The sequence below is a fragment of the Podarcis vaucheri genome, assembly GCF_965113315.1.
Source record: "Podarcis vaucheri genome assembly, chromosome: 3".
NCBI classification, from domain to species: domain Eukaryota; kingdom Metazoa; phylum Chordata; class Lepidosauria; order Squamata; family Lacertidae; genus Podarcis; species Podarcis vaucheri.
Genome location: NC_138761.1, coordinates 6507824 through 6535559, shown reverse-complemented (window position 1 = coordinate 6535559; position 27736 = coordinate 6507824). Strand labels below are relative to the sequence as shown.

At 44.2% G+C, this 27736-nt stretch overlaps 2 long non-coding RNA genes across 4 annotated transcripts in view; one reads left to right on the top strand and one right to left on the bottom strand.

The window, feature by feature from the left end:
• LOC309529692 overlaps positions 1-27736 on the top strand; it is a 50083-nt gene that overhangs the window by 802 nt on the left and 21545 nt on the right. Inside the window, exons 2-4 of one of the 3 annotated variants that reach the window (XR_014218324.1) lie at positions 20381-20520; positions 21847-21979; positions 23267-23443. This is a non-coding gene — a long non-coding RNA (uncharacterized lncRNA). Of the gene's footprint in view, positions 1-20380; positions 20521-21846; positions 21980-23266; positions 23444-27736 lie in introns of those variants that run through there. The other 2 variants (XR_014218323.1, XR_014218321.1) reach the window with 2 other exon arrangements.
• On the bottom strand, positions 28-6863 carry LOC309529794. The gene is made up of 2 exons (XR_014218465.1): positions 6736-6863; positions 28-413 (listed from the first exon to the last, which is right to left on the bottom strand). It is a non-coding gene; the product is annotated as an uncharacterized lncRNA (long non-coding RNA).

Genomic DNA, 27736 nt, shown 5'->3' with positions numbered 1-27736 from the left:
TCCCATCAATCCAAATATCTTCCTCAGCATTTTTAAAAAGAAGATTATCTTGTTTTATAGCATAGCAATGTGCCACTTTAGCCTCCACTACTTCAGCAGGCTTCGGCCTGTCCTGACTAGCTTGGCTCTCCTCAGCTTCTTGGATGCAAAAGGTTCTTCTCTGAGGGCTTATATTACCAGACTTTTCTCTTCCAGATCTACAATTAAATCTTTTGTGGCCAAATTTTCCACATCCCCAGCATTGAACTTCTTTGGGATTTGTATAGTTTGTTTTCCATCCTTTCTCCTCAGTGAGACTGGCGTTGGCTTGGGCCTTGTCATTTTGCCCTTTTGACAATGGCCTATCTCCCTTGTCTTTCTCTGAAGAGGGGTTTCCCTTTGCTCGTTGGAATTTATTTCTGTTAGTGTGGCATCTGAATATAGACTGCATTTTTAATCAAGGCATATATTGGCTTATATCTTGATCAGGTTCCTAAATTAAATGGGCTTAGATTTTCAAAAGTTTCATGCCAGGCAGACCAGCTGCTTAAGAAAACACTGGCAATGTTTTCCTCCTAGACAAAGGGGCCCCTTGATTTATAGCAGAAAACAATTCTCAAAGTCGTAAAAGCTGGAATTACAGACTGAGTGAGGACACTGACCCTACATGTTACAGAAGATAAAAAAGGCAGAGACCAAACATAATTAGGAATGGGTAAATAGTAAAATAAAACCGTTAAACTTGAGCCACAGGACAAAAGGCCAAGAGCACATGGAAAACAAAGCAACTGGCTAGAGAAGGGGGGGAGTGTAAACAGGGGAAGAGGCTTTTTTCCTATTTTACTTTGAGGCTGTAAACTGTTTCTTCCTTTTTACTTTGAGGAAGTTTATCCTTCTAAAAAGCTATCTATGATAATGTATGAAATATGCTGGCTTAAATGTAATTATGCAAAGGATTTAAGAAATGCTAGATTTCATATAGTTGTAAGAGTTGTAATTAAGTCAGCCATCAGCCTAGCCCCCCTGTCAGACAGGAGACGCCAATCGAGCCCTCATGACAAATGGCTGTCAGACCTTTGTTTAAAGACCTCCAAAAGGAGATATTTCATTGATGATGCATGAGAATATGAACCCAAGGTCTCTGACATCTGTTCAAGATAAAATTTTAAAATTATTAACCATCTGTTTTGGAGGGCAAGGAAGGCAAGAGGTGAGCTGGTAATTAAGATTCCTTGTTGAGACACATGTAAGATATATTACTACTTATTTGTCATTTATAGATGTAACAATATATAGCTCTTTGTGTTCCATATAAGGACAGGAGGATATGGGTGTATCTTTTAGAATTGGTTATAGCAATCAGCCAATAGGAAATTCAACCAGGCTGATTGAACAGAGGCAGCCACAGGAGGAGCAAAGGGGGCTGGATTAAGGGAATATAAGTGCTGGCCATAATGGCAGGAGGGCAGGCCAGAGCTTGGTAACCATATACCACTGTGCCTCTCATTTATTTGTCTGACAAATAAATTATTATTTTAATTTCTCTGTTGCTGCGTTGAATATTTCATTCCAGCTAAGCGTTAACCACAAGCAGGGTGCTACATTTTATGGTGCCTGCGACTCGGATAAGTGGTCTGCTGGAACGCAGCCCCTTCGCCTTACTGGACAGGGTACAAGAGAGAAGACAACTGATTGCCTACCCAGCGCGCACTGGGAAATTTTTTTCCAGGGGAACGCAGCAGTCTCGTCTGTCTGATACCCTGCCCACTGACGGCGACGGACCGGGGGGAACCAGAGAAATAAACAGGGAACCAGCTAAGGGTAAGTGCACTAAGGGGTTTTGGCCCTCCAATTAATTGGGAGGAAGAGAAGTCCTGATCAAACTTCTGCGTCTCAGTAAAGGGGAACTGAGTACGCTAGGTGGCTGGGTACATCAGATGGTGATCTGGTGTAGGGAAAAGGGAAGATTGGGAGGTAGAGTATGGTTGAAGTATCTGGCGCATTGCATGTGTGAGAAAGTACAATGTGTAGCTGACCTAAGTGTGGAGTGAGTACTACTTCGTTTCCCAGTAAGGTGTGTGTGTGAGTGACTGAGTGGATACTTCACAGGGCCATACAATGGGAGTTGGGGGTTCAAAGGGGGGAAATACACCTCTTGAATGTATGTTAAATAATTTTAAGAAAGCCTTCTCAGGGGCATATGGAGTCAAAATGACGCCAGAGCGCCTGAGAACGTTATGTGAACTAGAATGGCCAAAACAAAATACTGGGTGGCCATCTCAAGGAACCTTTGATATAAATTTAGTAAGCAAACTTTGGTCTAACATCGCCAAAGAAACTGGAGGGTGCCCAGAACAATTTTCATATATAGATTCCTGGCTGAGCACATTAAATAAAAATCCTCCATGGATAAGGGAATGCAAAGTCCAACGATGCAAATTATTGGCTGTAAAAGCCAAAGCTAGGAAAGGAATCTTGCCAAATAAACTCAAACCCATTTTTTGAGGGACCAGAGGAAGAGGTGCTTCCACCTCCACCCTATGCTCCACATCGAAGGGAGCCTAATTCAAACCCTCCACCAGTTGTAACCCCAAGGCAAGAAAGTGGAACGAATAATGGGGGTGGAGTCACAGAACTTGATTCCTTGATAGATTATGATAAATATCTTCAGGAGGCATTGGAGTCCTATAATGAAGCCCAAGCAGAAGTGGTTATTCCACCTGTGAGTCCCAGTAGAACTCCATCTACAGTCTCCTTTAGTGGAACAACTAATTGCCCACCCCAAACCCCTGTACATCCAAGTCCTAGAGAATTATTACAGAAGTTACAGGGAGACCTTAATCGGTCAGCAAGCAATACAGCCAGGCGTATAAAGCTGCTAAAAGAACGCCTTGGGACAGATACCATCCCCTATGATTTGAGGCCCCTAGAGCAAAGCGAAGAGAAAGGTCACGTAGTAGCCCCTCTTAGAAGAGTATTTGATGCACTTGAGGAGCCTGTGCTGGTTAATGGGCAACCCGGACCACGGCCACCTCGAACTTCGATCCTCCAGTACATTCCATTCACAACTACGGATCTGATGAATTGGAAAACACCCCATCTTTCGCAGAAAAACCTCAGGCTATGATGGACTTGGTGACTTCAATAGTAAATACTCATAGTCCTACTTGGACAGATTGTCGCCAGCTCCTGAATACTCTCTTCACCACTGAGGAAAGGAGAGACATAATTGAAAAGGCACAGATATATTTGCGTGAGCAGGCCAGAGTGGGAAATATTTTTAATATTGACCGTCATCTCCAAGACAACTTTCCCTTGGAAGATCCTAATTGGGATCCAAACAATGCAATTCACCTGGCCAGGCTTACCACCTACCGCCAGACGCTTGTGCAAGGTATCTGCAGGGCATGCCAGAAGCCCACTAATATGTCTAAAGTCTCAGGAGGGTAGACGTGTTACCCATAACACTGTTTCGTGTTCGGTGCGCACCCACAAAAAGACTTAAGTTGTCACCTTTTGGGCTCCTGTATGGGAGGCCGCCCTCCTTTGTTCAGGATATTCCAACTGACCTCAAACAAATAGGAGACCATGCGACACAGGGACAAGTGCAATCTCTCTCCCGTGTTTTTGTCTCTCTCCCGTGTTTGTTTGTTTTTTTTTTTATCTTAACAGGTGGGCCCTCGAGCGCACGCCGTGCAGCATTGCCAAGCCGATTCATCAGTTCCAGGCTGGCATAGCATATGGGTGAAAGAGTGGAAACGTGATCCACTTGCACCTAAGTGGCGTGGACCTTACACCGTCTTGCTCTCTACTCCAACAGCGGTGAAGGTAGCTGAGGTGACCCCCTGGATTCATCACTCCCGTTTGAAGAAGTCCGAAGGCAGTTGGACGTGCAAAGGTGACCCCTCTAATCCTCTTAAACTGACTCTCTCCAAAAACCCCTGTATCTAGCCCTACCGGGAACGGGCTAGGTCACGGGCAACATTAGACGACCGGCCTGCTGCAGCCACAACCTGGAAGCTGGCTGACCTGCGCACGCCTGAAGCTTGAGGAGCATCTGAACCAGCGATTGTGAAAGGAAAGATTCTCTTATACAATTAATTGACTGCCCCCCCTTGTGGAACAATTATCAGAGATATTACACATTGGGGATCCTTGGGATATATGTTTTGGTCTTGGTGGTTCCCCATTTCTGTCACTGGGGGAATTATATTGGGACTAATATTTATTTGCTATCACAATAAGGTAATCTTTTGTGGAAGGAATGCATATGCTAGACATCAACATGATTTTATTATTAATCCTGATCCCTTGGGAAGGGGAAGGGTCCTTGAATCTGACCAAATTGACTAAATATGGATTCCGCTATGACCACAATATGTGGGTAGGCTTAGCTGAGATGGTAGCCAATGTTGCAAATAGGACCAATTGCCTTGTTTGCTCTCCTGGGCCAGATGATTCAGAGGGAGGTATGCCCTTATTACCAATACCATTAAATGCCATTGGTATGGTAAGCGAAATGCCACACCAAACAGAAGTACAGAATTTCCCCGGATGGAACTCAACTAAACCATTACGAGTTATACCTGTACAAGGGGAATTCTGTGTACATAAATCATCAGATGCAGCTGATTCTACCATGATAGGCTCTTCTCATTGTCACTATACTTGGGATAATATTAAGAATACCTGGGCACACGGTACTACCTATCGAACTCGGAATACCTTGCCCTGTGCACCTCTTTTTATTCATGCATGGAAAGTGGTATGGAACATAACTGTGACAGAGAAAGGCAATCTAACATACTGCACTGTGAACTCTATACCCCTTGTGATATTTCGCCTTATGCACTCCACATACCAAAACCCTCAGACTCGATGGTTGTGGTGGATATGTGGAGAATGGGCATACAAGAAACTCCCTTCCAAATGGAGTGGGACTTGTTTCCTGGGATGGGTATTACCACCAATGTGGATTATGCCCACTAGTTCAGCTAAGCGAACACGAAGAAACGCTGATATTTCTCATATAGCAGGAGGAAGTACCCAAAGTTGGAGCGGTACTGATGATTGGCCACCAGAGCGCATTATAGCCTATTATGATCCTGCCTCCTGGAATCCTGGTGAGCTCATACAAGGGGCACGGGATCCTATTTATAATCTAAACAGAATAATTCGATTGCAAGCAGTAGTGGAACTTGTAACCAATGTAACGGCCCAGAGTTTGAGACTTATTGCATAACAGCTGGATGAAAGTAGAGCCGCCATTTTGCAGCTGAAAATGGGAATGGATTATGTACTTGCCAAGCAGGGAGGCCTATGTGGAGTCTTGAACTTGACAGGGAATGCCTGTTGCTTTAACATTTCTGATAATGGTGAGGCAATCCGTGTGTTGGCCACAAAGATGGAAAGTATAGTACATGTCCCAGTACAAACATGGGAAGGATGGGATATGGGATGGCTCACCAATTGGTTACCTAATGTCACAGGACTCAAAGGGATACTATTGTCTTGCTTGTTTTTCTTGACGGTAGTAGTGATGGTTTTATGTATGATGCCATGTATCATTTCATGTTTTAGAAGTACAATTAGCAAGATGATTTCGAATGAAACTCTACCTCATATCATGGCCCTATACAGAGCTTTACCTCAGGAATATGATGAAGATCAAGCTATCAAGGACGCTTGGTAGCAAGGTCCTTGAGCTTGAAAGGGGGGAATGTGGCATCTGAATATAGACTGCATTTTTAATCAAGGCATATATTGGCTTATATCTTGATCAGGTTCCTAAATTAAATGGGCTTAGATTTTCAAAAGTTTCATGCCAGGCAGACCAGCTGCTTAAGAAAACACTGGCAATGTTTTCCTCCTAGACAAAGGGGCCCCTTGATTTATAGCAGAAAACAATTCTCAAAGTCGTAAAAGCTGGAATTACAGACTGAGTGAGGACACTGACCCTACATGTTACAGAAGATAAAAAAGGCAGAGACCAAACATAATTAGGAATGGGTAAATAGTAAAATAAAACCGTTAAACTTGAGCCACAGGACAAAAGGCCAAGAGCACATGGAAAACAAAGCAACTGGCTAGAGAAGGGGGGGAGTGTAAACAGGGGAAGAGGCTTTTTTCCTATTTTACTTTGAGGCTGTAAACTGTTTCTTCCTTTTTACTTTGAGGAAGTTTATCCTTCTAAAAAGCTATCTATGATAATGTATGAAATATGCTGGCTTAAATGTAATTATGCAAAGGATTTAAGAAATGCTAGATTTCATATAGTTGTAAGAGTTGTAATTAAGTCAGCCATCAGCCTAGCCCCCCTGTCAGACAGGAGACGCCAATCGAGCCCTCATGACAAATGGCTGTCAGGCCTTTGTTTAAAGACCTCCAAAAGGAGATATTTCATTGATGATGCATGAGAATATGAACCCAAGGTCTCTGACATCTGTTCAAGATAAAATTTTAAAATTATTAACCATCTGTTTTGGAGGGCAAGGAAGGCAAGAGGTGAGCTGGTAATTAAGATTCCTTGTTGAGACACATGTAAGATATATTACTACTTATTTGTCATTTATAGATGTAACAATATATAGCTCTTTGTGTTCCATATAAGGACAGGAGGATATGGGTGTATCTTTTAGAATTGGTTATAGCAATCAGCCAATAGGAAATTCAACCAGGCTGATTGAACAGAGGCAGCCACAGGAGGAGCAAAGGGGGCTGGATTAAGGGAATATAAGTGCTACATTAGTCCCCCACACTTTCCCGCCAAAACTCGGTTCATTAAACCTATGGTCCCTTATTTCGTTTATTTGGTCAGCTAGGTTAGCGGCTTCTTGAAGTGATTGAGGGTGTCTTTCCTTTATAAGATATTTTAATCGGTCTCCGACATTTGAGAATAAATTACAGCTAATGACCCACTCACTGATCCTGGCTCTAAGGATCGTCATCTTGTCCTCATCTTTCACTTGAAAGTCTTGACAAGCTCTTTCAAATGATATAATGAAAGCCTCAGGGCAATCTTTTTCCTTAAACTCAGGAAAGCGCTTTAAATCTACCTTCACTTGAGTTGGACTACTGGTGTTATTACTATTATTTTGATTCTCCATAGCTGCTAATTCCAGTTTCCTCATTTCCAACTGAAATTGCATTCTTTCCCTCTCACTTTCAGCCCTAATTCTTTCGCTCTCCTGCTCAGCCTTAAGTCTTTCACTCTCCTTCTCAGCCTTAAGTCTTTCGCTCTCAGCTTTAATTCTTTCTATTTCTTGTGCAGATCTAATCTTTTCTAATTCCAATTTATATTCTTGTTCTAACTTCCATTTTACAAATCCTTCAGTGAATTTTGGATCTCCTGCCTCAGGTTTGATATTAGTTACATTTTCTAAACTCTGCTCTACTCTCTGAGGATTTCCATTCTCCTCTCCTTCAGAGCTTTCATAAGTTGTTTCCCTCACAGGGTTTCTTATATTTTTGGGTGGCATATTGTGTGAGTGAGAATTATCAATTAATTAACAAAATACGGGAAATTTCCTCTCAGTACTGTTCTTTCTGGCTAGGCTTCTCTCAAGACTCTGGTCCCAAAGGTCTGCTATGGGTTTTCTCTCTAACCCTTCAAGCTCTACTTCCTCTGACCATGAGCCTAAACCCTCTACCAGAACAGACTTTGAGCTCTCTTTCTCTTTGTTATCTTGGCTTCGCTGATCAGAAGGTCGGTGGTTCGAATCCCTGCAACGGGATGAGCTCCCGTTGCTCGGTCCCTGCTCCTGCCAACCTAGCAGTTCGAAAGCACGTCAAAGAAAAGTAGATAAATAGGTACCACTCTGGTGGAAAGGTAAACGGTGTTTCCGTGCACTGCTCTGGTTTGCCAGAAGCGGCTTAGTCATGCTGGCCACATGACCCGGAAGCTGTATGCCACCTCCCTCGGCCAATAAAGCGAGATGAGCGCCACAGCCCCAGAGTCGGCCACGACTGGACGTAATGGTCAGGGGTCCCTTTACCTTAAGTAAGTAAGTAATTAAGTAAATGTCTTAGTCATCCTCTACGGTGGAAAGGAGAAGGAAAAGGACAGGCTGGCCAATTATTGTTGTGAAAGGTGCTCTTCGTTCAGATAACCGCAAGGGTCCAGCCAAGATTTATTTTAGGGGGGGCTATGAAGTTGTGCCTCCATTTCATGCTCTTCTGAATGAACTTTCCTTTCACTTGTGGACCATGGTATTTGTGCTCCCTCTACACAGGATTTGGCCTGTTACAAACCGATTATATCTGCCTCCTGTTGATGATGTCCTACTGTCTTTCTTCACAGACATTGGGAGCTCTCCACCACTGTATAATTGTTGCAGAAGGGAACTTCTGCTTGGCAAATGAGAATCAAACAAGTGTCCAGAGGAAAGTATTATTTCTTCTCCCCGCACCATGCCCCTCTTGTAGCATTTTTTTGATCAATCAATTTCAGGAGCCTCTGATCTGAGTAGCTTTAGGCTACCACCCTAAATGAACATCCCTTCTCGGATTTAGGGAAAGGGAGCCAGTGAACTGAGAAAATAGTTTCATAAAGTAAAACTTGGAAAACTTTTATGATGCCTGCTAACATGAACAACAGGTTTCTTTACAAGTTGATGATCATTTATCTGATTCCAGTTTAACCTCCTTTAATATAGCATTTGTCTGCTATATCCATTTGGGTTTTCCATTAAACCTTTATTATTTCCTCCATTATGTAAAAACTGCTTCGATACAAACTCATCTCTCCTCCCTCCCTCTTCCCATCCATGTCTTAGAGCCATTCTATTCCTTCAGAAACAGAATTAACCAAAACAAAACTCATTGTAGTCATTATGGAAGATCAGCTTTATTTCTGTTAATTCATTATTATATATAATTTATTGCATTAGCCGTGTGGCCATAGCATAATATACATTGAGATAACAACATAAAATAGGGGTGGGGAGGTAAAGGTAGATAGTCATTATGTAGGTTGATTATACAGCCTGCAAGATTTACAGTTGTCTTAATTAGGTTTTTCATTAATTAAACAACCACTGGCAGTACAAAGTATTTCTAATGCAACCTTTTTATTACACAGAATGTCATTTTGATAGAGCAGAGAGTACTAGCTACCTGTTCCATTAGTTACACAAAGCATCAATTACTTAGGTGGTCCCTGAATACATCGTCCTTTGATTGCAAGCTTAATTGGTTGCGCAGCCAGTTGTTTTCATACTTTGTCCATTGCAAAAGACACCTATGGCAGAATCAGCCTAGGGCGGCACTTCCCGTTTTGCCCCAAATGGCAGCCCAAAATCAGTGCTGATGATACTGGTGCTTCTCCTCCACTGGCAGAAGCAGCTGGGCAGGAGGGTCACCCATGGGCATTCTGCCTGGTTGGGGGCTTCTGCCACCTGGAGCAGCGTCCTCACCTGCCTCAAGGCTCTGGGATCAGCCCTGTCTTTGGTTGCTTTGCTCTGTGAGGTTTTGCCAGTTCTTCTTGGTCGAATTCTTCAATCACATGGCATTTGATTGTTTAGATTAATATGCAGTTTCATCTATTGTTTATCTCAGTGGAAAGGGATCATCATAACTGTCCATCCTAAAACTTCAATATCTGCTGGACATTTGCTCAGTGTGATCTTCTCCCCTCCATCTTGTTTGAATAGCTGAGGATTAAAAGGTACAGGACCCTTGACAGTTAAGTCCAGTCGCAGACAACTCTGGAGTTGCGGCGTTCATCTTGCTTTCCTGGTTGAGGGAGCCTACGTTTGTCCGCAGACAGTTTTTTTGCGTCATGTGGCCAGCATAACCAACCCGCTTCTGGTGAAATCAGAGCAGTGCACGGAAACACCGTTTATCTTCCCACCGGAGTGGTACCTATTTATCTACTTGCATTTTTTGTTGTAATTTCGAACTGCTAGGTTGCCAGGAGCTGGGACCGAACAACGGGAGCTCACCATATAACGGAGATTTGAACTGCCAACATTTTGATTGGCAAGCCCAAGGCTCAGTGGTTTAGACCACAGCGCACCTGTGTCTGTTAGCTGAGGATTAGGTTCCATATATTCCTTGCAAAGGGTTCCATACTCAGTTTCAAGCACCTTGCGCATGAAAGCACCAGGCCTGAGCATGAAAGCTCAAATGAAACCTCAAAGCAGAGAAAGTTCACTCATAGGCCTTTGGATGTTTCTGATCTGGAGATCCCATCACCCATGATTTTTAGTCACAAATAACAGGGACTCCAAGGAGCGCAGGACAGAAGAGTGAAGCGGCTTCAGAAACAGGGTTGGGAAGGGGGGAAGGGGGCTTAGTCATCTTCAAGGGTGGAAAGGAGAAAGGAAAGGAGAGGCTGGCCAATTATTATGGGGTGCAGAGAGAACATGGCAGGTGGAGCAGGCAGAGAAGCAGAGCTCCTCATGTTTGAAAATATTTTTGTAAGTTGCTTTGAGTCTAGTTAGAAAAAGGTGTTTTAGAAAAAGGATGGACTTGAATTTTTTATTTTTTTTTAAGAACTATTTGAAGCTATTACTACTACCAGTGCTATTTCCTGGGGGGATGCAGGCGTGCGCATACCCCTAAACATTTTTTTAATCTAAGTTTGGCCAGATTGAGGAGCTGTATTTCAATATGAGTAGGAAAATGAGAGTACCCCTAAACATTTTTTAGGGGGGGGGGAGAACTGATTACTACTAAGAATAATCATTGTGGGAGGCGAGCATGTGAAAAGTGTCCTTCCTTCAGCTAATTGCAAAGGTTCAGCAATGCAATGGGGACAGGTGAGGGGTGAGTCATTTACCTGGGGGATACATCCCCCGGGCACTGCCTATGTGGGGCATTGCATCCTCAGCATAAATGTTTCGTTTGAATCAAGCTATCTCGCTCTGAAACATGAATACAGCACATCTGAATGTTTGTGATCTTACTTCTGTGGAAACTGCTATGACTGACCGAATGCAGGAATGCCTTTCCAGAGGCACGTGATTTTGGCAACATTCTCGTCCACGTCAGCCTAAGTCACAATGTCCCAAAGAAATTAAAATTATGGAATCTGCTTCTCCCTCCCAGCCCTCTCTTGGCAACCTTCGGGGCTCCATTTGACTGAAAAGACGGCATTCGGCTTTGCCACCACAATTCATCCTGAGCCATGAAGATCCTTCACCTGTGCTTGGCAGTTCTCTCTTTGCTGCTCCTGGCTTCCCTAGGTAAGGGATGGAGAGGAAGAAGACAGAGGGACACCTGCCAGCCTATTATGGGGTGGAAGAGGGAGAGGAGTACAGTTGCTGTTCTGTGGCCTTGCAAAGGAAGCTCACTTTTCTTGCTAGAGACATTTCTTTAGTGGTAATATCTTTTGTGGTAATTATTTGCCTACCAAAGTGTGTCTACTAGGGAAAATATGCACTGTGTTGCTGAATTTTCCCCATTATGCCCAAAACTGCTATGCAATTTCCCCTATTGTAACCTATATTTTCATGCTATTGTCATGAAATTACACTTTTTCAGGTACATTTTTAAAAGACATTACTTGGAGGGAGAGCTGATTTTCAGAGGACAACTGTGCTTTGATGTTCACATGTTGACTTCATTATGGCACAGTAATATAAGGAAAAAAGGACGTGTGGTTTAAACCACTGAGCCTCTTGGGCTTGCCGACCAGAAGGTTGGTGGTTTGAATCCCCACGACGGGGTGAGCTCCCATTGCTCGATCCCAGCTCCTGCCAACCTAGCAATTCAAAAGCACATCAAAGTGCAAGTGGATAAATAGGTACTGCTCTGGCGGGAAGGGAAAGGGCGTTTCCGTGTGCTGCTCTGGTTCACCAGAAGCAGCTTAGTCATGCTGGCCACGTGACCCGGAAGCTGTCTGTGGTCAAACGCCGGCTTCCACAGCCTGTAAAGCAGGATGAGCGCACAACCCCAGAGTTGTCTGCAACTGGAATTAACTGTCAAAACAGTCCTTTACCTTTTCGTAAATATATGGAAAATTATAACACTGACATGAGAATACCAGCCACTGCCTTGGGACGAGCCGTAAGGCTGTGCAAAAGAAGAGGAGGGAATGAAGGAATGGGTTTCTGTGTAGTAAGTTTAAAACTGACTCAACCCCCCCCCTTCAAAAGAGAGCACTTTTAAGTGCGTAAAACTTGAGCTGTTGAGCAAAAACATAAACGAGCTCTCTCCTTTATCAGTCACGGCAAGGGATGGCCTTGGCTCTCTAAGGGAACAAAGAAAACACGTCAGAACTTTATCTTATGTGCTGACCACAAAATACGCGCAAGACCAACTTCCGGGAAAAACACCAAAAGCGTGTTCCCGGAGATTATGACATCTTCCCAGACAAGAGTAGGAAGAGGAAGATCCTTTTATGGTTGAGAGTACCAGAGCAGGAACATATGTGATATCAACCTGCGTATACAAGTTGACGTGGCTGGGGAAGGGGGAGAGGATGCCTGGAGGATATATATACACTGCATGAAACTTGTCGTTTCTTTGGACTTGCTGTGGACTTGATTACGCAAGTGCCTTCTGCTATCCAGAGAGCAGAATAAACTCTTTCTTTGAACCAAATCGGTATCATTTGACTTCCTTCCTCCTTCTAAAGCACGTCAAAGAAAAGTAGATAAAACTTGGAAAACTTTTATGATGCCTGCTAACATGAACAACAGGTTTCTTTACAAGTTGATGATCATTTATCTGATTCCAGTTTAACCTCCTTTAATATAGCATTTTTCTGCTATATCCATTTGAGTTTTCCATTAAACCTTTATTATTTCCTCCATTATGTAAAAACTGCATCAATACAAACTCATCTCTCCTCCCTCCCTCTTCCCTCCATTCTGTGTCTTAGAGCCATTCTATTCCGTCAGAAACAGAAATAAGCAGTTGTCATAGTTAGGTTTTTCATTAATTAAACAACCACTGGCAGTAGAAAGTATTTCTAATGCAACCTTTTTATTACACAGAATGTCATTTTGATAGAGCAGTGAGTACTAGCTACCTGTTCCATTCCTTACACAAAGCATCAATTACTTAAGTGATCCCTGAATACATCGTCCTTTGATTGCAAGCTTAATTGGGTGCACAGCCAGTTGTTTTCATACTTTGTCCATTGCAAAAGACACCTATGGCAGAATCAGCCTAGGGCAGCACTTCCCGTTTTGCCCCAAATGGCAGCCCAAAATAAGTGCTGATGGTACTGGTGCTTCTCCTCCACTGGCAGAAGCAGCAGGGCAGGAGGGGCACCCATGGGCATTGTGCCTGGTTGGGGGCTTCTGCCACCTGAAGCAGCGTCCTCACCTGCCTCAAGGCTCTGGGATCAGCCCTGTCTTTGGTTGCTTTGCTCTGTGAGGTTTTGCCAGATCCACATGGTCTAATCCTTAAATCACACGGTATTTGCATGTTTAGATTAATATTCAGTTTCATCTATTGTTTATCTCAGTGGAAAGGGATCACCATAACTGTCCCTCCTAAAACTTCAATGGCTGCTGGGCATTTGCTCACTGTGATCTTCTCCCCTCCATCTTGTTTGAATAGCTGAGGATTAAAAGGTAAATGTAAAGGACCCCTGACAGTTAAGTCCAGTTAAAAAAGGAAAAAGGATGATGATGATGATGATGATGATGATGATGATGATGATGATTGCAAGAATGAGAAAAAGGGCAAGAGAGCATGTGAAGATTGCCCTTCCTTCAAGTAAGCAAAGAGTCCATCATTTCACCTTTGAAATCTCCTTGCCCTGCATGTCCCACTCAACCTCTTCAATCAATGGACTTGAATCTTTTTTTCTGGAAGAACTGTTTGAAGCTCTTTGAACTGTTTGAAGCTGGAAGAACTGTTTAAGTCCAGTCACAGACGACTCTGGGGTTGCGGCGGTCATCTCGCATTACTGGCCGAGGGAGCCGATGTTGGTCCGCAGACAGTTTTTCTGGGTCATGTAGCCAGCATGACTAAGCCGCTTCTGGCGACATCAGAGCATCACACAGAAACACCGTTTCCCTTTAACCCGGAGCGGTACCTATTTATCTACTTGCACTTGGACGTGCTTTCGAACTGCTAGGTTGCCAGGAGCTGGGACTGAACAAGGGGTGCTCACCCTGTAATGGAGATTTGAATTGCCAACATATATATATATATATATATACATATACATATATATATATATATATATATATATATATATATATATATATATGCTTTCGTAGATTTTCACGGGTATAGGAATGTAGGTTTTGGTGTCTTCGGGTGTCTTCCCGTGTAAGAGTCAGGGTGTCTGGGCGACGTTTCGACGAGGTCTCACTCGTCATCTTCAGGCTGGTGCTTTCGGCTTCTTGTTACTGGAACAGAGCAGGATTTGGTGTTTGAGTTCCTATAAATACTGTAGAGGGGTGTGGTTTATAGCCTCCAACATTCTGGTCAGAGAGGAAGTTCCTAGATTAGTATGTCTTTTCTTCTTTTGTTCCTTAATGCTTGAGGGATATCTTGAGTGATTTCATGAGTGATATTCTGAATACCACTTAGGTGGGTCATTGAGTGTGGATTAGTTGCTAAAGTTTTCGTGTCTTGACCTTTTGAGCTTGTGAAGAGTTTTTCTGAGAAGATGGCTGTGCTGCATTTAGTTTTGCTTTGGCTTGGCTTCGTGTATAGGGGCGAGCTGTGATTTTGTGCCCTGTGCCAGCCGGATCTGTGTAGGGATTGTAGGGGGGTGCAGTATCCGGAGGTGCCACTATAGTTTGGCTACTGGATGGAGTCTGTAATTTGTATGTGGAGAGGGTCTGGGTTTGGGTCTGGTGTGGTTGATTGGTGACGGCGTTCTGTGTGCCTTTGGTTCTGGTGTCGGTTTTTGTGGGGAGGGCTAATTTCCAGATGTCTGGCAGGCGGGACGTGTCGTCACGTTTGTTCATGTTGTGAGGGTGTTTCTCTATCTCGATGGCTTCCATGATTATTCTCTTGTGTTGATGTTCCATGTTAAAGAGCAATTTGGAATCTGCAAAATTAATTTCGTGTCCTGTTTCTTTCATGTGTTGGAAAAGAGAGGAAGTTTTTTCTTCTTTTTTGACGGCATTCTTGTGTTCTGCGATACGTGCATTTATTCGTCTGTTTGTTTGTCCAATGTACGTGGCTGGGCAGACTTTGCAGGGTATTTCATAGACCCCTTGATTTTCCAGCTGGATTTTGTCTTTCGGGTTTCTGAGGATATTGGCTATTTTTTGGTTGGTGCAGAAGGCTGTTTTGATATTGTGTTTATGGAGGATTTTGCTAATTTTGTCTGTAGTGCCCTTGATATAAGGAAGGAGGGCCATGCCATTGTTTTCTTCTGTGTCTTGGTTTTTAGGGGGTGTTTCTTTTTGGATTAGCTTCGTAACTCTGTTTTGCTGGTATCCATTGGCGATTAACACATTTGAGAGATTCTGTAACTCAGTTGTCAAGTGGTCTTTGTCAGCCAGGCGTTTGGTTCTGGAGATGAGAGTTTTGGCTACGGAGTTTATTTGTGCAGGGTGGTGGTGTGATTGTGCATGTAAGTAGCGGTTGGTGTGTGTGTGTGCATGTAAGTAGCGGTTGGTGTGTGTGTGTGCATGTAAGTAGCGGTTGGTGTGTGGAAAAAAACACACACCAACCGCTACTTACATGCACAATCACACCACCACCCTGCACAAATAAACTCCGTAGCCAAAACTCTCATCTCCAGAACCAAACGCCTGGCTGACAAAGACCACTTGACAACTGAGTTACAGAATCTCTCAAATGTGTTAATCGCCAATGGATACCAGCAAAACAGAGTTACGAAGCTAATCCAAAAAGAAACACCCCCTAAAAACCAAGACACAGAAGAAAACAATGGCATGGCCCTCCTTCCTTATATCAAGGGCACTACAGACAAAATTAGCAAAATCCTCCATAAACACAATATCAAAACAGCCTTCTGCACCAACCAAAAAATAGCCAATATCCTCAGAAACCCGAAAGACAAAATCCAGCTGGAAAATCAAGGGGTCTATGAAATACCCTGCAAAGTCTGCCCAGCCACGTACATTGGACAAACAAACAGACGAATAAATGCACGTATCGCAGAACACAAGAATGCCGTCAAAAAAGAAGAAAAAACTTCCTCTCTTTTCCAACACATGAAAGAAACAGGACACGAAATTAATTTTGCAGATTCCAAATTGCTCTTTAACATGGAACATCAACACAAGAGAATAATCATGGAAGCCATCGAGATAGAGAAACACCCTCACAACATGAACAAACGTGACGACACGTCCCGCCTGCCAGACATCTGGAAATTAGCCCTCCCCACAAAAACCGACACCAGAACCAAAGGCACACAGAACGCCGTCACCAATCAACCACACCAGACCCAAACCCAGACCCTCTCCACATACAAATTACAGACTCCATCCAGTAGCCAAACTATAGTGGCACCTCCGGATACTGCACCCCCCTACAATCCCTACACAGATCCGGCTGGCACAGGGCACAAAATCACAGCTCGCCCCTATACACGAAGCCAAGCCAAAGCAAAACTAAATGCAGCACAGCCATCTTCTCAGAAAAACTCTTCACAAGCTCAAAAGGTCAAGACACGAAAACTTTAGCAACTAATCCACACTCAATGACCCACCTAAGTGGTATTCAGAATATCACTCATGAAATCACTCAAGATATCCCTCAAGCATTAAGGAACAAAAGAAGAAAAGACATACTAATCTAGGAACTTCCTCTCTGACCAGAATGTTGGAGGCTATAAACCACACCCCTCTACAGTATTTATAGGAACTCAAACACCAAATCCTGCTCTGTTCCAGTAACAAGAAGCCGAAAGCACCAGCCTGAAGATGACGAGTGAGACCTCGTCGAAACGTCGCCCAGACACCCCGACTCTTACACGGGAAGACACCCGAAGACACCAAAACCTACATATATATATATATATATATATATATATATATATGCAGGTTTTGGTGTCTTCGGGTGTCTTCCCGTGTAAGAGTCGCACAGACACCCCGACTCTTACACGGGAAGACACCCGAAGACACCAAAACCTGCATTCCTGTACCCGTGAAAATCTACGAAAGCATATATATATATATATATATATATATATATATATATATATGTTTTCAAATACAAAACAAAATTATACACTCCATACATCTTAATTACATCTTCTTTCTCTTTTTTGACTTCCCTCAATTTGTCTGCAAATCCTTCATATTTTTACTTTTCGCACATTTCTACCTTATTGTTTATATTATTATTGTAAATTCCATCCATTTTTTAAATACTTATTTTGACATTTTCCCATCACAGAGCTTCATTAAAACTTACAAACGTAATCTGATTATCACTTAGTTTTTGCAAATATTCAATAAATTTTCCCCAATCTTCTGTAAATCTTTGATCTTGTCGATTTCGGATCCTTCCTGTCATTCTATCCAATTCTGCATAGTCCATCATTTTTGTTCTCCATTCTTCTATCGTAGGTAGCTCCTCCTGTTTCCATTTCTGGGCCATCAGTATTCTTTCTGCTGTCACTGCATATAAAAATAACTTCTTTGCTTTCTTATTTATCTCATTGCTTGTAATGCCTAATAAAAATGCTTCTGGTTTCTTAACAAATCTATATTTCAACATTTTCTTCAATTCATTATATACCATTTCCCAAAAGCTTTTTACCTTCTTACATTCCCACCACATGTGATAAAATGTACCTTCTTTTTCTTTACATTTCCAACATTTATTACTTGTCTTATACATTTTTGCTAGTTTCACCGGTGTTACATACCATCGATACATAATTTTCATCACATTTTCTTTTATAGTTGTACATGCAGTAAATCTTAGACCTTGAATTGCCAACATTTTGATTGGCAAGCCAAAGGCTCAGTGGTTTAGACCAGTGTTTCCCAACCTTTTTTGGGCAAAGGCACACTTGTTTCATGAAAAAAATATCGAGGCACACCACCATTACAGCCCCGTGACGTCAGCGCGCAGCGTCACGCCGGGAGGGACATGAATTGCTAGCAAATTACATAATCACCTCCTTGAGGGCTGGCTCATCTTCTCCGAAGGCAGAACCCCATTAATTAACAGCACAGACTCACACCATAGCCAAGACGAGGGGGGGAAACCTCAGTCATGCACATGTGGGGGCTAAATGAGGACGAAGACCGGGCAGAGAGCAGGGTTCAAATCACCCCACCTGGCCAGGACAATCCCTGGGTGCTCCCTTGGGCCACTCGCCTGACCCGCCTCGCAGGGCTGTTGTTGCGAGGATAACACGGGGAGAACCACGCGCGCCCCCGGGAGCTCCTTGGAGGAGAAAGCGGGCGATGAATGCAATGCACGAAATATATGAGAGGCGACCAGGTTTTGCAGGTGAGGGGCCCCCGCCAGCCTCCGCTTCCAACACCCGGCACAACGACGCCGAAGTTTCCCCCCGGGCTCGGCTCGGGGAGCAGTGCTGCTCCCCCCCCCCGGCTCCCCTTCGCCCTCCCGGCTCTCTCTGCCGCCCACTGGGGACCCCCCCTCACCTGCCAAGTCCGGAGCGCCGCGTTGTCATTGCATTGCACTGCACTCCATGCAACGCCTGCACGCATGCATTGCCTTGCACGCCCGCCAAGGGGTCTCCCCGCGGTCCGATGCATCCCCTCCGGCGCGGATGCAGCATTGCAAAAATAACACACACACCCCGACGCAGCCCTACCTCGGGGGCAGCCTCCGCCTCCGCCGCTCCGCCTCCGCGGGGATCCCCGGGCTCCATCCTGCCGCCCGATCTCCGCGGGGGCGCAGGCAGGCTGCGCGGGGTCTGCGTGGAAGAGCCCCTGCCCGCCCGGCCGCCGCCGCTGCGCTCATTCCATGGCCGGGCGAAGAGCGCTTCAAACAAAACGCCCGGCCCGCCAGGCCACGCTGGGAAACGTAGTTCGCGCACCCCGCGCGGGCGCGGAGCCCAAGGGCGAGGGGACTACGGATCCCGGCAGCCCCCGTGCCGGGGACGGAGGGGGAGAGGCCGGGTGCAGGGATGGAGGGACGGGTGGGCGAGCGAGTGAGTGAGTGGCAGCCGCCAAGCCTTGGCCGAGAGCCACGAAGGGCCTCGCCGGAGGAGGAGGAGGAGGAGGAGGAGGAGGAGGAGGGAGGCGCAGAGCGGGAGGGAGGGAGGGAACCCCAGGGGTCATCTAGTGACAGCGCCCCAATCGAAAATTTGACTTTAAAAAAAAAATCTTTCAAATTTTTTAATTTTTCCCGCGGCACACCAGGCAACATCTCGCGGCACACTAGTGTGCCGCGGAACAGTGGTTGGGAAACACTGGTTTAGACCACAGCGCCACCCACATCCATTAGCTGAGGATTAGGTTGCATATATTCCTTGCAAAGGGATCCATATTCAGGTTCAAGCACCTTGCACATGAAAGCACCAGGCCTGAGCATGAAAGCTCAAATGAAACCTCAAAGCAGAGAAGGTTAACTCATCGGCCTTTGGATGTTTCTGATCTGGAGATCACATCACCCCTGATCTTTAGTCACAAATAACAGCGACTCCAAGGAGCGCAGGACAGAAGAGTGAAGCAGCTTCAGAAACAGGGGTTGGAAGGGGGAAAGGGGGCTTAGTCATATTCTAGGGTGGAAAGGAGAAAGGAAAGGACAGGTTGGCCAATTATGATGGGGTGCAGAGTGGAACATGGCAGGTGGAGCAAGCAGAGAAGCAGAGCCCCTCATGTTTGAAAATATTTTTGTAAGTTGCTTTGAGTCTAGTTAGAAAAAGGTGTTTGCGAAAAAGGATGATGATGATGATTGCAAGAATGAGAACAAGGACAAGAGAGCATGTGAAGATTGCCTTGACTTCAAGTAAGCAAAGAGTCCATCATTTCAACTTTGAAATCTCCTTGCCCTGCATGTCCCACTCAACCTCTTCAATCGGTGGACTTGAATCTTTCTTTTTCTTTTTGGAAGAACTGTTTGAAGCTATTACTACTCCGCAGTGCAATTTCATGGGGGGATTTAGGGGTAACGCATACCCCTAAACATTTTGTGAATCTAAATTTGGCCAGATTAAGAATAATCATTGTGGGAGGTGAGCATGTGAAAAGTCCCCTTCCTTCACGTAACCGCAAGGGTCCAGCAATGTGGTGGGGACAGGTGAGGGGTGAGTTATTTACCTGAGGGATACATCCCCCTAGCACTGCCTATGTGGGGCATTGCATCCTCCTCATAAATGTTTCATTTGATTTAAGCTATCTCCCTCTGAAACATGAATACAGAACATCGTGAATGTTTGTGATCTTGTGTGGAAACTGCTATGACTGACAGAATGCAGGAATGCCTTTGCAGAGGCACGTGATTTTGGCAACATTCTTGTCCACGTCAGCCTAAGTCACAACGTCCCCAAAAAAATTCATTTATGCAATCTGCTTCTCCCTCCCAGCCCTCTCTTGGCAAGCTTTGGGGCTCCATTTGGCTTAAAAGCTGGCTTTGCCTGGCTTTGCCACCACAATTCATCCTGAGCCATGAAGATCCTTCACCTGTGCTTGGCAGTTCTCTCTTTGCTGCTCCTGGCTTCCCCAGGTAAGGGATGGAGAGGAAGAAGGCAGAGGGACACCTGCCAGCCTATTATGGGGTGGAAGAGGGAGAGGAGTACAGTTGCTGTTCTGTGGCCTTGCAAAGGAAGCTCACTTTTCTTGCTAGAGACATTTCTTTAGTGGTAAAATTAGCATAAAAATGTATATATCAGACAAAACAGCCTACCAAAGTGTGTCTATTAGGGGATATATGCACTGTGTTGCTGAATTTCCCCCATTATGCCCATAATTGCTATGCAATTTGCCCTGTTATAACCTATATTTTCATGCTGTTGTCATGAAATTACACTTTTTCATGAACATTTTTAAAATACATTACTTGGAGGGAGAGCTGCCTTTCAGAAGATGGCTGTGCTTTGATGTTCACATGTTGACTTCATTATGGCAGAGTAATATAAGTAAAAGGGGACATGAGTGGCCCTGTGGTTTAAACTACTGAGCCTTTTGGGCTGGCTGATCAAAAGGTTGGTGGTTTGAATCCCCACGACGGGGTGAGCTCCCATTGCTCGGTCCCTGGTCCTGCCAACCTAGCAATTCAAAAGTGCAAGTAGATAAATAGGTACAGCTCCGGCAGGAAGGGAAACGGCGTTTCCGTGTGCTGCTCTGGTTCACCAGAAGCAGCTTAGTCATGCTGGCCACGTGACCCGGAAGCTGTCTGTGGTCAAACGCCGGCTCCCAGAGTTGTCTGCAACTGGAATTAACTGTCAAAACAGTCCTTTACCTTTTTATTAATATATGGAAAATGGCATCGCATGTAAAACTGGTAAGGAAAAACAAAAGCAGCCTCATCTTTTCTCAGTTTGGTTAGATTTTATGCAATTCTATGCAAATTTATGGAATACGTTTTAGAATTTTAACTTTTGATTTGTCTCTTCCACAGGTCTGCCAATAAATTTGGGGTATAAAGTTTCTAATTAGTGGGGAAATGTTTCTTGATGTAATATAGAGCCTTTTATTCTGGGCAGTCCTACGGGCTCTGGTGGCTTCAGTTCCAGGCTTTAGATTCTCTATAACGTATAAGCCATGTGTGCCTCACTTCTTGCTGTCGTGTTTCGTGGACTGACACCCTCCACTCATGAGCAAATATCTGGATAAGCACATTTACCATTTCTCCTTGTGAATGTAGCAAGGGTGGTAAACACCAATGGCCAGTGGCAAGGGGTGGGGTGGGGGGTAGGAGTTGGGATGCCACAGCACCCAGAGCGTCACAGAGCCACTCCTGTTCAAAGGGCTGTGGAGTTGTTCCTCTCTTTCATTCTATTGTGATTTAACTTCCTTCTCCCCACTTTTGTTTGTTTCTCTCTTTGCACAGGATCTGCGCAAAACCAGGAACCTCAGAATGCTAGGCAATGCTATAATGCCAGTGGTATTTGCTTCCCTATACGTTGTCCCAATAATTATAAAAGGATTGGAAGGTGTTTTTATACTTATTTCTGTTGCCAAAGGTAATTTCAGCTTACCAAAAGAGAATTACACCTCCTACCCTTCTCCCATTACTCCCTGGATTGATCACTTTAAGTACCCAATGCAGAGTTCCCTAAACTGATCATCCTTTGCCTGCAAGCTCAATTGCTCCATTGCAAAAATAAAAATAAAAATACCTATGCCAGAATCAGTCAAGCATGGCACATCCCATTTTGCCGCTTGATGCAAAATGGTAATTGCTGCTTTGCCATTCTGCCAGCACGGCTCCTAAGCCCATCTACCTGCTCCTCCTGCCATGTCCTGATCTGCCGCTGACACACACCATACCCTGTTGGTTGCAGACACAGAAGCGGCACTACCATTGTTGCCCATTTTAAGCAAGATGGTGCTGAGTTCTTTCACCACAGGCAGAACCAGCGGGGCAGGAGGGGCAATAATGGGTTTGTTGTCTGAGGGGCTTCTGCCACCAGAAGCAGGGTCCTCCCTGCCTCATGGCTGGTCTAGCTGTCTTTGGCCCCTTTGCCCTGTGAGCTTATGCCAGATCTCCTTTGCCAAATCCCTAAACCACACCAGATGGGCACATTTAATTTGTTGTGCAGCTTCATCCATTGTTTATCTCAGTGCCTAAGAGATGTCTATTCTGCAGCTTTAACAGATGCTGTGCACTTACTCTGTGTGATGTCCTGCCCTCCCCCGTCTAAGATTACCTCAGTATCACATGCCATACATTCCATGCAAATCTCCCACTTTCAACTCCAAGCAGCTTCATTCTTATTTTATCTTTTAAAGAAAGAACCTGAGGCAGTAGACTTTTGTCTTGGGTCCTGGCAGAGAAATTAGCAACTGGACTGAAGGAATCCCAGGGTGCCAGTATCTCTCCTGTTTCTCAAAACATTGTCACAATACTGTGAGAAGCTTCCTGTTAACCCTGAACTCTTCCTCAGGGCCACAAAGACAACAAATCCCTGCGGTGCATAACATCCAGTCTGCAGGAGAATATTGGAGACCTTGCAAGCCCCCTCACTATTCTGTGACATATTTAATTGTACCTAGAAAAGAAAGTCCCCCAGGGGTAAGGATGGGCAAGAGATTGGATTCAATTCTCATTGAAAGGTGAATCTATTTAATTCATAGTTACTGGAAATGAAAAACTGAAACAGACCTATCCCTACCCAATGGCTTATTATCATGAAATCTTTCTTGTGGTCCAACATGCCTTGCTTTGTGTTTTCGTGTCTCAAGCATGATCGCTTTCCTATGAAACTGAGTTAACTGTTGTCTTTTTGTTGCTGGTTTCTACATTTTAGACGGGAGGAGTGATAGATGCCTTTGAAAAGTGGAAGATGCTCCCTCTCTTTGAGAGCCACTGGATCCCGCTTGATCCCCAGCTAGGGACTTCTTCTCCAAAGCATCCAGATTGAAAAAGCAACATTTTCAAGGCTTACCTGAGCTTGTGCCTTGCAATAAAAGCAGATCCAAAAGCCTTTCCCCCTCTGTTTTTCATTTCTAAGCATGAGTGTTCTTGCTAGTGAAGCCAAAAGGGCACCTTACATCAATGAGACGTAGGTTTCAGCAGGCATGGTTGTGCAGAGGCCTAAGACGTCATTACAAAGGAAAACTAAAAGGGGGTGAGGATCTCTCAAAACAGTCTAGTGAGTAGGACTGGACCACAATGTGGAAAATGAAGAGTGACAAAATATGGAGGGTGGAATGAGAGGGAGAAGAAATTCTGTTCAGTTTCCCTTTAAATGGTAACCAAACTGAGTTGCACTCTTTGAAAAAGTATGCCAATTGAAATATAGTCATCCTTCCAAATTCACAGGTCTTTGAATTTTGGGGTTATTAAACTGACCAGACCAGATCTGGAAATTTCCTCTTATAGATTCTCGGCCCCTCCAGCCACAGAATTACAGGATGGGAAGTAGCCCAGGCTTTTACAGAAACTAACTCCACAAAGCCCACTCATTACAGTATATTAGGCATAATTGCATGCACATGTGCCTACCAGGAATAATTCTTCATCCTAGGATCCCATGGCATCCAGTCAGGTGAGATAAGAGAATGCACATCCATTCCTCTCTATGGCAACAGAGCTCACTCTTTTAAGATTTAAATGGTGGGTATTTAGCTGAATGGCTATACATATAACTTAATCCGTTCCGGAAATGCGTTCCAAAACTAAGGTGCGCTTTCCCATAGAAATGAATGCAAAATGGATCAATCCATTCCAGACTTTTAAAAACAACCCCTAAAACATCAATTTAACATGAATTTTACTATCTAATGAGAGCATTGTTTCATAAAGTGAAAACAATCAACAGTGTGCTGCCAACGCACAATCAATCAATCAGTAGCTGAACTGTGTTCCAAACAGTCAGAAAAACAATTCCAAAAAAGTGCCTCAAAAACAAAAAGGCAAAATAAATAGGAAAAAAAGACAGTCCTCAGCATAACACTCGTAATGTAAGCGTAACACTCAAAATGGAGCAAAACTCCAAGAGAGAGAAGTGTGAGGAGGAGGAAGTTGTAAAACAGGATGAAAGCTAAGGTGTATCAGCCTAAACAACAAAGAGATTCAGAGGTCCATGAGAGGGGAGGAACCACACCACTCTAAGGGTGAGTCAACAAACAGGGGGAGAAATGTCGGGAAATCTACTGTTGAGACGTGAAACTGTCATTTTTCCAATTTGGCATACAGCCAGTGTTGCCTTATTGGAGTTTCCCGACTGGGTCTGCGTTGCTCCGGGAAAGGAGAAAGGAAGTCAAATGACACCGAGTTTATTCAAAGAAAGAGCTTATTTTGGTCTCTGGATAGCAGAAGGCACTTGCGTGATCAAGTCCACAGTAAGTCCAAAGAAATGACAAGTTTCATGCAGTGTATATATATCCTCCAGGCATCCTCTCCCCCTTCCCCAGCCACGTCAACTTGTATACGCAGGTTGACATCACATATGTTCCTGCTCTGGTACTCTCAACCATAAAAGGATCTTCCTCTTCCTACTCTTGTCTGGGAAGATGTCATAATCTCCAGGAACACGCTTTGGGTGTTTTTCCCGGACGTTGGTCTTGCGCGTATTTTGTGGTCAGCACACAAGATAAAGTTCTGACGTGTTTTCTTTGTTCCCTTAGAGAGCCAAGTCCATCCCTTGCCGTGACTGATAAAGGAGAGAGCTTGTTTATGTTTTTGCTCAACAGCTCAAGTTTTAAAAGTGCTCTCTTTTGAAAAAACAAAAAGGGGGGGGGGGTTGAGTCAGTTTTAAACTTACTACACAGAAACCCATTCCTTCATTCCCTCCTCTTCTTTTGGACAGCCTTATGGCTCGTCCCAAGGCACTGGCTGGTATTCTCATGTCAGTGTTATAATCTGGGGCCGAATCATTCGTGACATCATTTTACTCATCATATTTTGCAAGCATTGCATTTAAGCAGGGTATACAGGAGCAGAAAAGAAGCAAGATTAGTCCATTAACATCATTACAAGTCCTCTAAGCCACTCAGTCAACCAAGACATGTCCCATCCGTTCCAGGTAGAGACAGGAACATGGGTTACTTTCTCTCTTTCTGTTGCCAGGTGTCAAATAGCTACACCATGGTTAGAGATGTTAAAGCAACAGGCTCCTTCTGTCAAATTTAACGCAGCACAAAATCTGGCGGAACCCAAAATCGGGCCAGCCTAACCTCTCTGTGGAATATGTTTTTAAAAATAATATTTAGATTTGTCTCTTCCACAATTCTCTCAAGAAATTTGGCGCATGTAGCGTCTAATTAGTGGGAAAGGTTTTTTGATGCAATAAAGAGCCTTTTTTCTGGGTAGTCCTTGAGTCTCTGATGAGTACAATTACAGGCTTTAGTTTCTCTATAACTCATAAGCCATGCATGCCTCACTTCTCAACAGTAGATATCCCGACAATTCTGCCTCTGTGTGTAGATTCACCCTTAGAGTGGTGTGCTTCCTCTACTCTCAGTGGACCTCTGAATCTCTTTGTTGTTTAGGCTGATACATCTTAGCTTTCACCCTGTTTTACATCTTCCTGCTCCTCTTCACACTTCTCTCTTGGACTTTAGGATTAGAAGTCACCTCCAAACTCTACACTAGGAGATCAAAGGAGAAACAGGCCAGCCACAGCACAGATGGGCAAGAGAGGCCAGCAGGCTGTGGCCTTCAGGGCAGGACACAAGGGGGAAGAGTTGGGGACACTGAATTATAGTTGTGATTCTTGGAAGAAGAGAAACAGATGGAGTCTCCCCATTGCTTTCTCCATATAGGGTCCCTTGCTGTTCTCAAGAAATCCTCCCAAATTCCTTCCATGAAAATAGGGACATCCTGTTTTATTATGAATAATAATTTTACTACAGTGGTACCTCCAGTTACAAACGCCTCAGGTTAGAAACATTTCTGGTTACAAACTTCGCTAACCTGGAAGAGTTACCACGCGTTGAGAACTTTGCCCCGGGATGAGAATGGAAATCGTGTGCCGGCAGCGCAGCGGCAGCAAGAGGCCCCATTAGCGAAAGCACACCTCTAGTTAAGAACAGTTTCAGGTTAAGAATGGATCGCCAGAAATAATTAAGTTTGTAACTAGAGGTACCATTGAAGGAATGGGTTTCCCAAACCCAAAACTGACAGTGCAGGCAGTTTGAAACTGCACCAAAATCCCTATTTTACCTTAGCTAAAATGCTTTAACTTGAGCTCTTGAGCCAAATCCCAGCTGTATAAACAAGTGCTCAAAGTTCTCTCCCTTATCAGTCTATGAAGGCTGGTAATGACGGATGGCTTTGTCCATTCCAGAGTGGAACAGGGATGACACTCTGGGCCTTATCTTACATCCTGACCACAAAGAGCACAAAGATGCACAGACCTAGTCCGGGAACAGTGCCAGAGTGTGTTCTTGGAGTTGGTGACCCCTTGCTCCAAGAGTAGAAGAACAGAAATACCCTTTTATGATCAGAAGTACAGGAAGGAATACCCTTTTATGGTTAAAAATACCGGAGCAGGAACATATGTGATGTCAACCTGCGTGTATAGGCTGACGTGGTTGGATTCCTGGGGAAGGAGGGAGAGGGTGCCAGGAGGATATATATACTGCATGAAATTTCTCATTTCTTTGGACTTGCTGTGGACTGACCACGCAAGTGCCTTTCTGCTTTTCCGGAGAGCAGAAATAAAGAACTCTTTCTCTGAACCAACCCTCGGTGTCATTTGACATCCTTCCTCCTGTCCGGGAGCAACACAGAGCCCACCAGTCAGAAAAGTCTAATAAGGCTACACCACTGTATTTATACCCCACCCATCTTAAGTGTAGTCAGGATGTCTGCAGATCTCCAGAAGCAAACCTTTTAGTGTCTTTATTTCGGATCCTATAAATTATGTCTAATTTGTTCAGTTTGTGTGTTTTTGAATGATTTAAGACTAAATTTTTATGTTGTAATTATTATTATTTTCCATCTTGCAAGCCACCTCAAGCATGGTATGAACTATGGAAAGGCACCACTCCCATAAAATTATGTCTGGAGGTATATAGCCATTCAGCTAAGTACCCACCATTTACATCTTAAAAGAGTGAGCTCTGTTGCCATCGAGAGGAATGGATGTGCATTCTCTTATCTCACCCAACTGGAAGCCATGGGATCCTAGGATGAAGAATTCTTCCAGGTAGGCACATGTGCATGCAATTATGCCCAACATACTGTAATGAGTGGGCTTTGTGGGGCTAGTTTCTGTAAAAGCCAGGGCTACTTCCCATCCTGTAATCCTAGAATCTATAAGAGGAAACTT